This window comes from Salarias fasciatus, chromosome 2, assembly GCF_902148845.1.
Source record: "Salarias fasciatus chromosome 2, fSalaFa1.1, whole genome shotgun sequence".
NCBI lineage: Eukaryota > Metazoa > Chordata > Actinopteri > Blenniiformes > Blenniidae > Salarias > Salarias fasciatus.
In genome coordinates this window covers 29616526-29629267 of record NC_043746.1, presented here as the reverse complement: position 1 = coordinate 29629267, position 12742 = coordinate 29616526, and positions in this window count along the sequence as shown.

Sequence of the window (12742 nt, the reverse complement as noted above, 5' to 3'; positions counted from 1 at the left end):
CACGGAAGAGGGGATCTCCTTCCTCGCTCTTTTAGTAGCGCTCGAGTAAAATGTAAGTTTCTTCTGCCTGGTGGGGTCTGTGCTGGAGCTGTGGCAGTGCTAGAAGCCGGTCTTTTCTAATACTGCTTAGTTGTTGCTTGGTAAGCATCTGGCGGAGTAATGGCGGACAAAATGAAACTCAAGGAAATCAAATGCTGGCAATTGGAAGACCATTCGAACCAAAGAAGAAGATTGGACGACCGTTCTGACTGACACACGACACACTCACCACAGACCGATCCACATCAAGCCACGGTGTGACGGAGCTTATGTGCGCCGCTGCTGAGAAGCAGTAGACATCGTTTCCTGACAAAAAGGCTTGAAGTGATGTTCTCTGCTCCTCTTTAAAATAAGAAATTGAGTCGCTTTCTTATAAAACTACAGATATTGCCGTGTCCACGGAGATCGCTTCACATGCCGCCGTTGTTTTCGAACTTTCATGCGCTTCCCGCCGTTGTCACGTCTTTTCGTCACTTCCGCTCCTCCCGCAGCTCCCGCCTCTTTCCCCTGATTGGGCCGGTAAAATTTTAACCGAGTGAAACCATTGGTCAACGGAGCGCTACAAGATGGGATCTGCAGGATGTCAGGAACTGAATCAGGCCGGCCCATCTGCTATGCAAGGTTATCATTTGGTGACTGCAGAAAATAAATGACTGAAGCAGATCCAACAGCAAAAACAGAAAGACAGCAGTGAATCATCGTTACCGTCTGGATTTTCCAACATTTTATACCAAAGGAGTCAATTTGTTAAAATAAATAACTATTTTCTATTCTTCATTGTCAATAAGTGCTGGTTGCAGCAGTGAGATCATTCTAAACGGCGACTGCAGCAGGCAATAGAGTGGCGTGACGAACGTGACTCACTGGTTAGTGTTAATAAACGTCATGTTGGGCATTAGCGACGGCGTGCTGCGAACAGACTTCCTGAAAGACGTCCAACACGAGGCGCAGCGCAGAAACTGCTCAAGTAAACTCCAGGCAATTACACCCGCATGAATTATGTGTGCAGTATTTAACTGTGTTATTTGTGTGGTTACTGTGTGTGCGCAGTGTGTTAAAATGTGGTTTCAGCTGTGTCCATGTTTAATACTGTTTTTCTCATTATGCTGAGAGCTGCAGGCCGTTTTAATCCAGTCCTACCAGGACGTGGGAAGCTCTTCAAACTGCCTGTTATAATTCACACTGAAAGAATTAAAGTGGCTGTCTGCTTAAAAAAAGAAAGTTAAATCAACTACGCATCAATGCAACAACTTCCTGAAACATGTTGGTTTTAGTCGTTTCATTTTAGATTCAAGTCTCATCCCGACTTTCGTCTTACTGAATGATTCAACGTCAGTCTCTACTAGAAAAAAAATCCTGTTACAATATTAGTTTATGTAAAGCAAAATACTTTTTGTATCAAGAAAGTTGAAATTAAATGTTGAGTAGATTTCAGAACCTGTGCTTTATGTTCACCTCTAACTTTTACTTAGGTAAATACACTGCATTAGGACTTTGATACTCGAGTATCAGAATCAGATTAAACGGGTGTTGGCTGTGCTAAAAGCTGAAGGTAGAACTGAATAGTTGAATAATTGACTAGTTTTTATATGTTTTGAAATCTGAGTGAAAAAGTCTTGAATCGTTCAGCTTCTCTCCCTACAGAGGTAAAAACTACAAGACCAGTCGGCGTCGAAGCCTTTGAGTGTCCCGTCACAGCTGGACTGATCATAACAGCTGGAAACGGACGGATGGAAGGACGACCACACGATCAATGCTGCAGGAGGAAGGAAGCTCATCATGAAAAAGACAGAAGGTGGGTGGAAAACTGCATAAATGTGGAGAAGTGGACTCTCTGGAGGAACGTCCAGACTGTGTCCTGTCCTAGCGGGGATCGGCTCCTGCACTCCGTGACCCTGGATGGATGGATGGATGGATGGATGGACGGATGGATGGATGGACGGATGCTCATGACTGCAGGAGGCCAACGCTTTCACTCTTCTATGAGGATAAACTGAGGTTCTCTCTGCCTGTGTGTGTGTGTGTGTGTGTGTGTGTGTGTGTGTGTATATAAATACTCAGCACCGCCTGATCATGTTTTCCTTCATCACTAAATTAGTTCCAGCAGATGCTGAGAGCAGAAAACAAAGCTGTGCTCCATGCCGATTAGCGCTACAGACTGGAGTCTCTCAGCTCCAGTAGAATTCTTTACTTCAGATCCATTCGTCAGACTCTCAGCCACCCCGGGCTTTTATTACACTCCGATATAGAGATAAATGATAAGTGAATGTATGTGCATACTGTACTTATTTCATTTCTGCTGGAGGACACAGAATGTATTGTAGATGATACTTCCTGCTTCCTGCTCTGCTTTATTTAATGACGTATAACAGAGCTAATGAGATTCTCCACATCGCAAGTTAAACTTTCAGCATTTAGCACACTGGCGTCAGAAAATCAGGTGTAATCAGTTCTGACGATCAGCATTTGAGCGTGCTGGTTTCTCCTGCGGCTTAATGTTGTGGAAAAGCAGCCGTCTAGATGCTAATGGCTGAAGATAACTCAAGCGGACACCGTTTAAATGCACACGTCCTCTCAGACTGGGAGGGCAGCTGGCCAAAGCAGCACCAGGCGGGTTACAGGAATACCAATATCAGCCTACAGATTTCCTTTTAACGGAGACTACAAGCTGCAGGTGCAGCCCCAGCTTCACCAGAGGTCACATGACGTCAGCCATCGACGTACGACACCAACGGTCAGGCCTCATCCTGTCATCCTGTCACACACACCACAACCAGCAGAGCCGGTAATGGAAAAATTGTGAAAATTATTATACAAGCATGAAATTTTGCCTGATTGTTCTTTGTGGCTTAGAAATCAGATCTGCCCGACTGGCCATCTAAAACTCCAAGATGGCAGCCATCTTGAAATTTCCCCTGCCTAAGTAAACTGTTCAGAAATGTAAGTATTTAGACAATTTGAGTGATCTTGGTGTCCATTGTTCAAAAATAAAACATGCTAAAAACATTTATTAATAGTTTAAACAATGATTTCATGATCATATGCATGAGATATGCTCAATTTGATGGAAAATGAACCAAGAACACCACTGATACTGTCAGTCTATCAATTTTTTCACTTTCAACAATGTCTAAACATCACTACAAGGCGAGTCATTGGTTCAAAAACCCAACTTAGTACAGCATTAGAATTCAAACTTCATATACAATAGCAATAATAATATTGCAATAATGAAGATAAAGTAGAAAAAAAATGCCATACAAGTGTCAAAAGGAATACAAATTCTATCTATAAACTGCAGTCTTTGTAAAAACATCCACAACATTAATTCTCAAGGTAACACTTCAAAAATGACTGAACCACTGGCATTCACAAATTGGATGTCTATGAAAGCAACAATTAGACTTTGGCTGGAACCAAAGCTGGAGTCAGCATGAAAGTGTACATTCGGGACAAACTGTCACGGCCGCTCCTCAGCCACTATGGACCGGGTCTGCTTTGCTGTTTTCCTCTCCCCTTCCGTCTGCAGGTGAGCAGGCTGTGGTGTGGGCGGTTCAATCAGCTAATTGCAGTCACCTGTTGGGCGAGTGGCCTCGTCTGTTCCACCTGCTCCTCTGTCTGTTGAAGCTGGCTGCAGTCCAGTCTCCGATGCCGGACCGCTGAACTCCCGGACCTGGACCACCTCTGTCTATTCTCTCACCTGGCTGCTCTGGAGCTCGGTAGCCCCCGGACTCGTTTCCCGGACCGCATCTCCGCCTCTCGGCTGCTGAGGAAGCAGCACCTGCACCCGTGAAACAAACCACCGAAGTGGGGATACAAACTGTTTCTGCTAGCTGTTTCAACAACAGGCTACACCTGGATTTTTCTTTTTGATATACAGGTAAAAGCGAGTCCCTCACATCTCACGGTCTGTCCTGCTCAGCAGTAATGGAGCTTTTGCCTTTTCCTCTCCTTGGTAGTAGCTACCCTGTTCTCTTCACCGATCTGTCCACTAAGAACATTGGCTGTTGTGGCACCATGAGAAAAAACCGAACTGGCTTCCCTCAAACACACTAATGACCTACCCACAACGGCTGAAAGCGGGGACATTCGTTGGATCAGGAATGGAAAATTATTTGTGAAATGGATGGACACAAGAGAGGTGACAATGGTCTCCACAGTCCATCAGGCCTACAGTGGACAGGAGGTGAAAGAGGCTGGGGTGTGGACAAACAAGGTCTTTTCAGTTCCCGACAGCATCAAGGACTACAACAGCTACATGGGTGGTGTGGATTTATCTGATGCACTAATAACATTTTATAGTGTCCACCACAAAACCATGGAGTGGTATAAAACTTCGTGTTTCCACTTTGTGGACACTGCAGCAGCGAACAGTTCCCTGCTGTATAAGGAGCTGTTCAAGCTGAGACAGGACCGCCAGGAAGCAGGACCAGGAGGCATTGCAAGAGGTGCCTTGGTGCTGGAAGGCCCAGAGTAAAAACAGCTGTGGTGTGCAGGAAACATCCGGTTCCTCTCTGCCTCGCCTCAAAGAGGAACTGCTTCCAGCTGTGGCACCATGGACAGTAAGGTACATACGCGTTACTGTCCAGGACAATGTATAATAGTGTAAATAGCTGTTGGGTTTTGTGTGTATAATTTAATTTTTTTTTGATAGAAATATTTAGTTTGCACTGAACATCAGTAGTGATATACAAGTGAAATATTATTTGGTACATTAGAAAATTCAGATGGCCCTATAGTGTGCCAAAGCGCGCCGTCGCCTGACCTGTCCGTACTAAAACCTACCAAATTTTGCTCTGCTTCACCTTCACAGAGTCAACCTTGGCAGAGAGTGTCCACGTATTTGGCTCTGATCTGGTGGAGGTTTAGAGCTGCAGCTGGATTCCTCGACAGTTAACGGGTACTGAGCAAGACTCAATGTATACCAATATAGCTGCCAAGCTGAGCCAACGAGGCACTGTCAACACGCCGAGGCAAGGCATTAAACTGAAGGCGCTGAAGAAAAGAATCAATAACAGACCAGAGAAACAGAAGCGGGACGGGTAGACTATTCTACAACCTCTGCCAGAACATATGTGGAAATTCAGCTGTGTGTGTGTGTGTGTGTGTGTTCTTGTATTTCTATCCCTGTCGGGGCCAAATGTCCCCACAAGGATAGCAAAACGTGGAACGACGTGCCTTGTGGGGACCTTTTTCCGGTCCTACGTAGGAGAAACAGTGTTTTCTTGACCATGTTGTTGTTACTGAAAAAAGTAAAAGTGCAAAAACATTTCTTTAGGGTTAGGCTTTGTTGTGGTGTGGGTTAGGGTCAGGGTCAGAGTTAGGGTTAGGGGCTAGACATGAATGGGAGTCAATGGACGGTCCCCACAAGGATAGAAATACAAGACACTGTGTGTGTGTGTGTGTGTGTGTGTGTGTGTGTGTGTGTGTGTGTGTGTGTGTGTGTGTGCATATATGTGTTGTTTGTGCCTTGTGATTTGTGCCATCCTATACATGTCTTTTACAGTTTTTATTTTCAGGCTTGTGTGTCCCATTTGAGGACCAGAATGGATCAAACGTCCACCATCCCACGTTGAGGGCATGATCAGCGCAGGAAACCGAAACCACACAGCTGGCCTGCAGACGATGAGACCCGGGTCTGCAGGCTGTGGGAAAGGAGTCAATTGCCGATTCTTAGCGGGTCACGACCCGCTAGTTTCAGTGGGAAAGAGGTACTACATGCATAACAATGAATGAAATCAGTTTCACAAGGCTTAGTTGGCAGCCATCTTGAAAAATGGCCACCATCTTGAATTTTCAAACGGCCAATCGGGCAGATTTGATCAGTAACCTCTTTAGAACCACCATGCCCAATTTCATGCTTGAGTCATAATTTACACGAATCCTCACAAATATTGCTCTCATCTGCTCTACTGAGCACGGCACGGTGGAGCAGTGGTCAGCACTCACGCCACACCCAGAGATGTGTCAATGTGTGTGTGATCTATCAGACCGACGATGCTCAGCAGTCGCTCCACGACACAAAACATCAGAAAACTTCAGCAATCATCACGGGAGACAGAAAATAGAAGTCTGCTGAGATCAGAGTTTCTCTACGACCGTCTCAAACAGCAGGACTCCTCTTCTACACCACAGCGTCAAACATTCCAGTTTATTACCACGGAAAAAAAAGCAAAATCTGTGTTCTTTCAAATTTACTTTGGGCCAGATTGGAGCTGTCTGCGGCCGATTATGTGCAGCAGGCCTTATGTTTGACAGCCCTGGTCTGGAGTCGGAGGAACAGGTTCAATCCAGAATCCTCTTTCAGTTTGTGTGAATGGTCACAGAAAATCCCCACTATGGTTTCTGAGTTCATTCCGTCTTTGCTCATTGTAGTTTGATGATATGAACATAAATAAAGTAAAAACTATATTTGGAGAGTCCGCGGAAGCTGCAGCCTTCAGAGAAAATCAATGCATGTTCTCCCTGAGCCTGCAAGCAGAATACATCTTTCTTTAAAAAGATCAAGTTCAGCGTCTTCAGAAAAGGACTGCAAATGTTAATATCATAATTAAATTTAACACAGCAATTAAACGAAAAACCAGTGATAGCTTATTGACACTAAAAACTTCTATTGTCAAAATGACAAAGTACGATACAAACTCAAGTTTTATCTCAAACAAGTCTGGGTTAAAGTCATTAAAACAGACACTCAGGCACTTTAATTAACCAACAGCTGCACAAAATGAAGGTGATTTGAAAAAGATTTATCACAATGAGGCTTTACCTGCTTTAATAACTTTCTCCAGCAAAATAATGGAAAAAGCAGCAAGCAAAAAAGCACGTGTGCAGAGTTTTAGCAGCTGTGTCAAACTCCTTCACACACTCTCAAACCTTCAAACACACACCTGTCACCTTCTACGATCACTACAAGCCCCACAGATCGGTCCAAACGGTCAGAGAACAGACTCCTTCAGAGCCTTCAGGGTTCTGTGTCTGACATGCTTCCACACTGTGACCATGTGCTGTGTGGGGAGACTAACTTTAACAGTTTAACCAGCAGTTAGCTCCAACCCGACCAGTCTGAAAGTCATATTTAGCCCCCACAGGAGCATCATGGTCCAGCCCGGTAACCTGCCCGTTCGGTCATGTTCACACCGACTTGGGTCGAGCCAGGACCCCTTTTTGGAAGTGTGAATTTGTAAATCAGCCTCCTCATTAATAATTGAATCGTTTTCTCACCGTCGCGGGATGCGCTATGACTTAAACGACGCGGTGGGGTGCGTCACGGCGTCTCGCTGACGTAATGGTCATGTGCTCACTCACCGGAAAAGGAAACAGATCAGCTAGTTCAGCCCGAGACAGAGACAAGATGGACGCTTACATTCGTGCTGCAGTTGTTCTGTTGAACATGATTTTCCTGCAGGCCGTACAAATCGCTGACTTTCAGAAGGAAGCACAGGCTCGACTGGAACTCGCAGTGATGCACTACAGACGGAAACGGCAATTTACGGAGACGGTTCAGGAAGAGGCGCCAAGTGCTGATTCTTTATCGGCGTCTTGCACTCCTCAGACACATCAGAGCCCGACAAAAATCAAGGCAAATCATGCGAGTGGCCAACAATATTCAATTGCCAGTTAAATATTGTGATGTCTGAGGTTGTAGTCTTTGTTATTATTATTGTTCTTTTTCAATCATTACTTTAACTAGGTAGTGCCAATCGATCGCCACAGATCATGACCGCTGATTATTGTGAAAAAGAGCACGATCGGCGGTTTAAACCTTGACAAAAATACCACTAAGGAGCAGATGGAAATATTAATTTTCTATTTGAATTTATATCCATCCATCCTCTCAGAACATTATGATTCTACCTTAGCGACTTTGATCTATGAGATTGGTGATTTCCAAGCAGAGGCCTTTGATAAAGCCGTCCATTGAGGAAGGAAAAGGTACAAACACACACTAAAAGACAGTACAATCACATACTTGAGATCTATGCTGTCTAGAGGTGATACCTCTCCGGTTCTCCCCTCAAGCAGCGCAACGGAGACTAATCCAGCATTAGCGATGACCACTGAAAACTTTCCTCCTCTGCGAGCCCCCGATTCCAGTAGCAACGGTACAAGCTTAACACAGATGTCCAAACTTTCACGTCCCCAGCGAAGAGGTGCGCGGAGAGGAAAAACAATCATGAACGGGAGGAAGTTGGACGATGGTGACAACAAAAACTCGGCTTTCCCCACTGGGCCTAGTACCATTACTGTAACAGCCCAGACTCATGACCACAATAACGAATCTTTCTCATCTTACACACAGAGAGCTCCGACACTAACTACAATTATGGAATCTTGTTCTCCTTCACCAGCTCCCTCTCCAGAGGAATTGCAGGGGCCTAACAGCCAAGTACCTGTCAAAAGACCCCCTCCTCCTCCGGGAACTTTCGACTCCCCTCCCGGGAATGCCGAGCCCCCGACTGAGGTCGTCCCACTGGACGATGAGGGTAACCAGACTTCCTTGTCCCCATTCTTTCTCACTATGTTGGAGGATATAATAGCATCTCCCTCCTCCACCCTGACGGAGAAAGGAAAAGAGCCACAGATTCAAGGGCGAGTCACTGCAGCCAACCCCAAAGTGATGCCTAGCCCATCCCCTTGTGACCTTCGATCCCAACTTAGGACTCCTGTAGGTCAACAGGTGGAACCGAACCAATGTGGTGGTATCAGAATCACTTATACAGATTACCAATGCAGAAAACTTGGTTACTAATCCTGATGCTGCCTCTTGGCCCTCAGGTCCCTCAGAATCATCAAAACAGAGACCGGTGATGGAGAGCTGTGGGGAGCCAGGCACAGCAAACCCTGCATTAAACAATCAGGGTCAGGGGGGTATGATATATAAATATTGGAGAAAGCGGGAGAGTTGGGTACCCAGCGGGAACAAGCCGGGGTGAGACCCGCCGCCCGCGCATTTAGTGTTCCGGTTCCAAAGCCAGGGGTACCGGACAGAAATGATCTGCTTGTTAACAGGCTTCAACAGAGCCTGGTAACGAGCAGATCATTTCTGTCAGGTTTGGCTGGACAGGGGCCGTAGTGTTCATAACAAAGTGGAGCACTTAAAGCCAATCCATGTGATCGGTATCGGTGATTGGCAGCATAAAATCTGATCGAAGCATCCATAATATTAACACTAACATCTGTGGAGGGCCTCATTGGTGTTCTCTTAAACAGTGATGGATATATGTAGATGGTCTGTGGAGCTCCTTTAAAGTTATTTTCTACAAAGATATCAGTACAGTTATACACTGCCATATGTCTGTTGTCTGATTACAGAGGAGACTACGGACCTTCCCACGCAGCAGTGACTGGTGGCAGCTCATCAACTCTACCTGGACGGATGTGGAGTGGTACAAACACTTCCGCATGAAGAGAACGTCCTTCAATGCGTTGTGTGGAGGTTGGCGACTAGCCTCGAGTACAGGTCTCTTGGACAGCTGTTTGGTGTGGGGGTTTCCACCTGTTGCCGGGTTACCCAAGAGGTTGTAACTGCAATTAACGTTGTCCTAAAGCCTCAATACGTTAAGCATCCCTGTGCAGCAGAGTTTCAAGAGACATGCAGGGTTTCCGGGGTAAATGGGGTTTCCCGCAAGTTGTGGGATGTATTGATGTGAAGAGCTCCATTCCAAAACTCTTTAGATTATTTCAATCGAAAAGCAGACCACTCAATCATTTTACAGGCTGTTGTCGACCACAAAATGAAATTCTGGGACATAAATGTTGGACAGCCGGGGAAAGCGCACGATGCTCCTGTTTTTGCCCCGTTGTCATTACATCAACTAGCCAGCGAAGGAAAACTATTTCCCAACTGCACAGAGGATACTCAAAGGGTTCACAGCGTACCCTCTGTCCAGCTGGCTCATGAAGCCGCATCCTGAAGGGCCTGGAGCAACACCGGCACAGCTCAACTTCAACCACAGACTCAGTCAAACACGAATGACAGTGGAGCGCAGTTTTGGCTGTTTGAAGGGACGCTGGCGTTGCAACTAAATGAAAGCCACATAACTTATGAGTCGAATTGTCTCCGCTTGTTGTGTACTGCACAACTGTTGTGGGGTACACATCGATGTTCTGGTGGACCCAACTCTGTGTGTGTGTGTGTGATGGTGTGTGTGAGGGGCCACCGTAAGAGCCGCAGCATCCCAGACCACAACCACCACATGAAATCAGGGATGCAGTGTGCCGTTACTTTGTGACAGTGTCAGCATTTCTTTTGTGTTTGCATCCAGTGAGCTGTCCTTGTTGGTAAATAATGTGCTCATGTTGTTAGTTTGGTTGTTTGCAATAAAATGTCTGAAACACTAAAAGTTTGTGGTCAAACTGAGCACTTTCATTGACTGACAAGACATTCCTTACATCAGGTCCATTTACCTGTAAAGTAATGCAATCACAAAGCTTTTCACCTGCGGGTACAACTAAGTTTACCTAAGGAGTTAATAATACAGCCTACATTTTTTTTTTTTTAATAATATAGAGCATGGGGATAAAATGGTAATATTTAGCGTTTACTGCAGCATCCTTAACTTTTTGGCCTTCGCCCGGCACTGCTCGACCATCCTGTGGAAGCCTCACTCTGCTAAGCCCTTCCTGAAACCCCCGTAAACGTCCTTGTTTTTGTGTTTCGTTGACAGTTGTGCTCCGATAAAATTTTCGGCCCAGATGTCCAGAAAAACGCTTGTGCCGCTGGAACTCCAGGTCTGCCCACGGTTGCTCTCCGCCACGCTCGATGTGCGCGCTCAGAATAACAGGAAACGACGTCCCCACGGACGTGTCGTAACGGAAGCCTCACACGGACAAAAGTGCGGCAAACGAGGAAAGTTGGCTCAAGCCAGGGAGCGACCGGGTTCTCACCGCATCTAGATGGAGCCGGGCTCGACCTCGGACTCCTCCTCGAAGCGGCGCCGGCTCAACCAAGAGGAGGTCGACCCAACGTGAAAAACATGCTCACACTGTTCACACTCCCGGCTCGACCACAGATGTGCTTGGTCATAATTTGACTCCTTTGGCGAGGAGTATAGTTCTGTGTTGGTATGTAGACATGCCAGAAACTCTCAAAATCAAACACTGTCAGACGCGTCAGCACAGTAAAGAGTCCAAAGATATCACGATGGCTGAATCCAAGAAATGGAAGATCACAGAAACATCAGCAGCGACCAGGAATCCCGATCCAACAGGAGAACTAGACCACGATCAAGCAAATAAAGACGGTTCCATTCCTGACTCACATTGATATTCCTCCAACACAGCCTCTCAATTATTACAACCACTGCAGCCTGATCACTGCTGTTTAACAAGTCTAATGACAAAACCCAAAGAAAGAGATCCGCAGTTAATCAGAGGAAATGAGGAGCAGCGAGTGGGACGAAGCCCAAAACACACTCACAAACTGTTTGCCTCCAACGCCAGTGTGTGCACACTGTTCTACCGGACGCACAAACAACAGTACACAAACACTGAAAGTACCAGCTGCAGCTCCAGGCGGGGAGCAGGAACACAACCCAGCAGGAGAACAACACAGGAACAAGGAGATCATTAATAATCAGTACTACTGCTTACACCCATACAGCTGACTGATCCAGTACTTTAATATTCATCTTTAATATTTTCAAAGATCCATAATGCAATATTTTTAACAAATCACCTCGACTGATTACACTGAACATCCAGCACTGGGCCACAGAGATTAAAAAAAAAATACATCTTTTATTTTGAAAGTTCATTTACATTTTCGTTAACCTGCTTCGAGTTTTATTTTGAAAAACTCTTCTTAACTCTGTCAGTTTAATTTGAACGGTCCTAGGCCCACTTGTTGAAGTTATGCAGCGACTCTGATTTAGTCCACCTGGTCCAACACCACACGTGCACACTCAAGCACGTGCACAAAGAAGCAATAGTGTGCAAACAGTGAAGCACCTCAAGGCTGGGCGCGTTAACAGCAGCAAGCATGAGAAGAGAAAATAACCAAGTCCTCACTTCAGTAGATTTCATCCAGCGCTGCATTGCCTTCCTGCGGCTCTTCATCCAGTCGGCCCTTGAACACACCACGAGAGACTAATTAATCTTCCAAATTTGCACAAAAAAAAATCCAACATATGGAACAATAATACAGAGAGTTTATCATTTGGTGTCCTTGTGTTTTCCCGTCAGCTCACCTACTGGTTGAAGAAACTCTTGTTTCCGCCTCAGTCTGAAATAAGAAGCTTCCATTCTGTCCTCGTGTCTTCAGACAGCGGAGCTTTCCTCTTCCTCTGTTTGTTTGCATTGCTGGACTCCAGTGAGGATTGATCCAGAGGAACTAGTTCTCAATAGTTCCCAGGTTTGATGTTACAGGATCCATTCTAAAGATTAAATCAAATTTTACAGGCAAGAAGAGGAAACAAACTCCAGGAGTTCCCACGCTGCTCTGTGGTGGAACTACTTCTCCCTCCGCCGGTGCGCTCAGGTGTTCTTCTCCCTCCGCCGGTGCGCTCAGGTGTTCTTCTCCCTCCGCCGGTGCGCTCAGGTGTTCTCAGGTGTTCTCAGGCTGATCAGCCACCGGTGCCTCGTTAAGGCCGTGGTGCATTCAGGGACAGCTGGGGAAAAGGAAAACTTTACATTTCTGAGGATTGGAGAGAAAAAAAAATCTGACATCTGTCAACAAAACGGATTTTTTCAAAGATTTCACTCT